This window comes from Salmo trutta, chromosome 7, assembly GCF_901001165.1.
Source record: "Salmo trutta chromosome 7, fSalTru1.1, whole genome shotgun sequence".
Taxonomy (NCBI): Eukaryota; Metazoa; Chordata; class Actinopteri; order Salmoniformes; family Salmonidae; genus Salmo; species Salmo trutta.
Genome location: NC_042963.1, coordinates 20,845,977 through 20,851,976, shown reverse-complemented (window position 1 = coordinate 20,851,976; position 6,000 = coordinate 20,845,977). Strand labels below are relative to the sequence as shown.

Here is a 6,000-nt window from a genome sequence, read left to right as displayed (position 1 = left end):
ATATTGAATACGTCCGTCCTAGCTTGGATTGCCTCTTATCCGCTCATTTTTCCCTTATACCATAGTTTGCACATCTCAATTGTCAGTAGAAACCCCATTTGTTTAAGCAAGTCAGCAATATCAGCTATGTTTTTTAAAAAGGCAGTAAATGAGGCTGAATGAACTGTTTCGCTGTTAGACAAGGCTCCACTGATAGCCAGGTGTAGCAGTGGTAAGGATTAACTCCATGGTGCTGAAAGGAAAGCTCTGCTGTTGGGACAACAATTTGTGGGCGCCGTTTGTCACCATTACAGTGCAATTAATGTATTGTTTTAGTGTTGTGTTGTGTAGTGCCTTTGCTGGCATGCATCAAATATATATATTTTCTGCCCCACCAAGATGTACATGCTAAAATTGCCCTAATGTGTTTTACTATCTCCTGCCTTAGTATTCAGTAGGCTCTGAGATTAAATATGCTATGATGTCGGCTCCTATCACAAAGCAGTACTGTAACCAACGGTAAATGCATCTGTTAGGCCTACATTTGAATGTTTTTATTAGCCAAACATGATTATAACTCCCGTGCATTAAAACACCTCAATTTTCCCCCAAATAACAATATTTGCTTGCAGTACAGTTGATCAACCACTAGAAGTTATGTGTTCCGCGTTCTCTGCACGAGTGCACGTAGTAGCTGGACGGTAGAGATCACAGTAGTAAGGCACAAAAAAATGCAGGAGGCGGGAACAGTAAATAAATAAGCCAGTGCCCATTGCCACAGCGCTCGTGGATGCTCGGCGCAACAAGTTAGCTTTTTAGTCAGCCGAAATTTCATCTACTCGGTGCTCCTGCCTTTGTGTTGACAGCTCGACAACTCTGACAACCGCTTTCCCCTCTTCCAATCTTGTCTACCATTTTCCCTTTACCCACGGACTTCTTACTTTAGAATACGATTATGTGGACGTTCGACCCTTATTTCTCCTCTCTGAGTCCGCCGCGGAAATGATATACTCGACAGCATATCTACCCAGTTTCCACGGTAGGTTTTTATCCATGTCGAGACCGCAGACATTGTCAACGAGAGGCAGATTTATTTCTGCTTCGCGGTCCTGGTACTGTATTTACCCGTTATTTTACGAGATAGACAAGTTAATTGGAAATATGACACGACAGCTGAAGGTAATGAACAGATGATTCAAGTCGGACAGTGACATTATTATTATTATGTTATTACATAACTGATAGGTTAGTGCTTGGTCATTGAATTATCCATTTGAATTACATAATGCAAATCTTCGACACTCGTGCCACTGTGCTGTGGTAGTCTGCACTCATCCTGCCCGTTTAGCTATACATAATTACAAAGGAAACTAAAAACTGATAAGTCATTCTTCTGTGCCAACTTTGTGCAGTATTCTTCTAGAACAATGAAAGAGGTGTGCAGAGAGATTTCCAGTGTGCTGACAATATGAAATCATGGCTGCTAAAATAGACTGCAAGGATCTCAGTAGTTTCTACTTTGGGAATGGAAACTTGTCACCCAGCACATGATGTTCCACTCATGGGTATGTCAGATATGTAGTTGGGGTATTATGATTAGTTTAGCCAACAGGCCCATGTACATTTAGTGTCTGTCTGAAAGGTAATGACATGCATTTTCTAATTGTTAGTATCAAACAGGTCATACATTCCAGAGAGTGGTTAATAATTAGACACAAGTGTGTTTGAATCCATTTGGCCTACTTTTGTATATATAGTGTAGCTTCCTCTCTGATCTCCATGTAACCACTCATCGACTGAACCACATGATTATTATTTGCCCCATCTGACACAATGTATTATCCAGCTGCAACATCTTGCCTAGTGCTCCCTTGGGCTTGCATATTATGTAAAAACTTCAAATAAATCATTTTGACGGTATTGAAAAACCATCCTGTGGCTTTTTCCAAATACCACGGTGTACGGTATATACTGTATATCGCCCAAACACAATACCAATTACAGCCATCAGAATTGTGAAGCCCTCTTTATTGAAAGGTTGGACCATGTTAACATTGCATATGGCCCAACCTCTATTGTGAGTGTTTGAAAGAGATGGATCAATTATTATGTTCCATTATAATGGGGAATAGTCCGTTTTATTAGACTTGTGTTGGAAATGAAAGGTGCTAATTGAGCATGGCCTGGCTATGTTTGGCCAGGCTAATATTCTAAAGTGAAGTAGGTTGGGAGCTTCAAAGAGAACCTATTTATAAAACTGTGGACACAGCTCTCGGCGGCGAGGTAATTTACATCTCAAGGTTCTGTATCTGTTTGTGTTGTAGATAATAACGGCTGTCTGAAAGTCAAGTTGGACAGATCAGCCTCAACTAAACCAAACCGTAAAATGGACTTCGTAGGCGAAGATATTACTTTACTAGTAAACTATTGAATTCATTACTTCTGATATTGGATAATGTGGATACATTCCTTATTGGTTGTCATGCAACTTCCTAAGACCTATCCACCACACATGCTCCCTGTCTATTGGTATGCATCTCCCATAATGACTGATTTACTGTGTGGCCTGGTGTGATGTTGTTTACAAGTTTCCGGTCCACTAGGCTTAAGCCAAAATCTTTTTCTAGTGGGAAATGGTTCCCCTCCACAGAGTTGAGACAGGCACAATGTGGTCGTTTCCCCTAGCGTTGTTTCGGATTGGACTCCTCGTTTGGGGACAGGGAACAACTGAAGGGATGAGATCACTCAAGGACACTTAAACAAGAGACCCATTGAGGAGGTTTAGAAGCATTTTGGCTCTGATTTGGAGTCAGTAGCAGCACTACACAATATAACTGTTTGTGTTTGTTTAGTTGTAAAACCGCCGCCCCTTGAATGTCTTTTGGACTCAAAGTTACTACTCGTTAGAACTCCCGAAGAGCAGCCATTATCTATCATTCTATCGTCTGTCAAATAACAGTGAACAGGACTCAAAGATCGAATCAATTTAATTTCAGTGCATGTAGATGGGTGTTGATTCCAGCGAGAGGGGAATATTATTTTCGGAAACATTTTGCATCGTCACTTATTAGCAGTTCAGCACATCAGCGTTTGTCGTACTGTTACGCAAAATCAAGATAAACCTTTACCATCATAGAAGACATTAAACATCCATAACCAAACTGGCTAAAACTCTGTTGTTGGCCGATGGTAGCTATATCTACACATGTTAACTTGAGTTCTAACGTCACCAACATTACTAGCAGCAGTAACAGTAAATCCAGGTATAATGGCTAACACAAACATTGACCACATTTACATACGCACAGTATTCCGGACAGTAGCTCATATCCAGATTAAGGTCTTATTCAGGATAAGCTGTTTACATGCACCTTTTGATATCCCACTCACGAGTATCCCTTTAACCATTAATAAACAGAATATTTCTAATTTAAGTTCATATGGGTTAAATAGAATAGTAACTCAAATCTGGACACTGACTGTAGGGCCTATAACCTCTCACATGTAGTCGAATATAATATTAACTCCATCAGAATTATGCATTTCTTGCAGTAAAACGATAGAACAAATGTTAATTTTGTCTCGGGAACAGGATTGGAGAAATATTATTTATTTGTTTCGGCATCTCTTCAGAAAATGCGCGCGTAATGTATTATCTTTGACACTGTTATGCAAGCAGACAGTATTTCAACCACATAAATTATGCACCCAAGATGAACTGAAGTCTTATCAGAAGCGCGTTTCATCGTTTTCTCAGCGTTCCATTTCCTTAAAACCGGTCAAACTGATGACATTTGGACATTTTTCAGAGGACCCAGTCTTTCCACTGTTTTGGAGTTATTGCTTTTTTGCCGGTCCCTATACGCCGACCTAAACGAAACAGACAACTTTACCGGTGTTAACTAGATTACTAATGCATTAATTCTATCGATGTAAGACATTCTTCAGGTGAGCACTACTTTATTTTGTCTTCTGGGGCAACAAGTTATGACAGAAGAGAAGCTGCATGTATCTAACTATAGCTGACAAACAAATGGCCTACCAAGTGTTGGAAATTTGGTATATAGCCTCGTTGTTGTTGTTTTATTGTGTTCCTTTTTCTTGTTTTACTTTAGTTTATTTGGTAAATATTTTCTTAACTCTTCTTGAACTGCACTGTAGGTTAAGTGCTTGTAAGTAAGCATTTCACTGTAATGTCAACACTTGTTGTATTATAATATGGCCTACCAAATGTCGGAAATTATAAGCAGAAACGTTTCTAAAATAGGGGTGTAAGTAGCCAGCAGGCTTTACAGTCCAGTACGGAGTATCAGCAAAATAAATGATTATGGAATTATTATGGTGGATTTAACTGCACAGGTGCCCTACTTTTCAAAGTGATTTGTTTGACAATCAGATGAAAACATCACACAACAACCATGATATGTGAAACTGAGCCTGCACAGACCACAAAAAACAACATTAAATGCGATAAGTTGTTTACATGCAACAGTATCCCGTCTAAGACCAGGCATCTTATCCGGGTTTCTCATAACCGGGATACAAGATTTTTTGGGTTATTGTAAATGGGATATGTTATTGTAAATGGGATATGTTATTGTAAATGGGATATGATGTTTATATGCGTCAACTCAAAAACAGAATACTTGAGTATCCCGAATAATAATGGGATATTGGTGTGCATGTAAGTGGCTACCATAATATCCTGCAAGTTATATCAGCCAATAAAGATCAGGCAGTTGAGCAATAATAAAGACATATCTTGAAATAAACATTGACATTAACCCAATTGGTATTTGACCGTTCATTTCTGCAAAACCTGCAGTGTTGATGGAGTTGTTGTAGCTTGCTTGCTAGCTAGCTAGCTAGCTTATTCCATCCCCATACACCATGCTAAATCCGAGTGGGCCAGTTTATTTTGCATGGCACGTTTTTTTTATCATCCACTAGCAACATAACATGACAAAACTCTTTGGGCACTTTAGTACCTACTTCCCCGATTCGCCTCCATCACCGAAGCCACCAGCAGGCTGTTCCTTTCTTGACCTCAAAGCTGCAGTGTATTGTTGGTATACGAGTTTTTGATAAATGTAATTCAAATTGCGAAAACAGACGTATTTTTTAAAGACCGTTTTGAAGGAATATAATCAGTCAACGTTGTTTTAGATTTGTGGAATATATATTGTGCAGCCTTTCCTTTAACAGCACAAGTGAGGCTGGATTATTGATAAAGTCTCTGAATGAAATATACTTTTGAACATCCAGTGGTTGTTTTTAATATTGTATCTAGATCATTTTTAACCATCATCTCAATGCTAGCCTGGTCCTAGATGTCTTTCGATCACTGTGTGACAGTGACGATGCGAGTTGGCAAGACAGCACACACAGATCTGGGACCAGGCCATCTCAGTGCACGTCACTCTGGTCCTGGCGGAGCTAGGACGCCAGACAGCACACACAGATCTGGGACCAGGCCATCTCAGTGCACGTCACTCTGGTCCTGGCGGAGCTAGGACGCCAGACAGCACACACAGATCTGGGACCAGGTCATCTCAGTGCACGTCACTCTGGTCCTGGCGGAGCTAGGACGCCAGACAGCACACACAGATCTGGGACCAGGCCATCTCAGTGCACGTCACTCTGGTCCTGGCGGAGCTAGGACGCCAGACAGCACACACAGATCTGGGACCAGGTCATCTCAGTGCACGTCACTCTGGTCCTGGCGGAGCTAGGACGCCAGACAGCACACACAGATCTGGGACCAGGCCATCTCAGTGCACGTCACTCTGGTCCTGGCGGAGCTAGGACGCCAGACAGCACACACAGATCTGGGACCAGGCCATCTCAGTGCACGTCACTCTGGTCCTGGCGGAGCTAGGACGCCAGACAGCACACACAGATCTGGGACCAGGTCATCTCAGTGCACGTCACTCTGGTCCTGGCGGAGCTAGGACGCCAGACAGCACACACAGATCTGGGACCAGGCCATCTCAGTGCACGTCACTCTGGTCCTGGCGGAGC

The 6,000-nt window shown here is 41.6% G+C and overlaps 1 protein-coding gene across 2 annotated transcripts in view; it reads left to right on the top strand.

Annotated features, from left to right (window-relative positions):
* Positions 1-713: 713 nt before the first annotated feature.
* The window catches only part of gramd2ab (GRAM domain containing 2Ab), a 65,415-nt gene continuing 60,128 nt past the window's right edge, over positions 714-6,000 (top strand). For both annotated transcript variants that reach the window (XM_029758353.1, XM_029758352.1), the window contains exon 1: positions 714-1,018. The gene's annotated coding sequence lies outside the window, so the exon portion shown is untranslated. The remainder of the gene's footprint in view (positions 1,019-6,000) is intronic.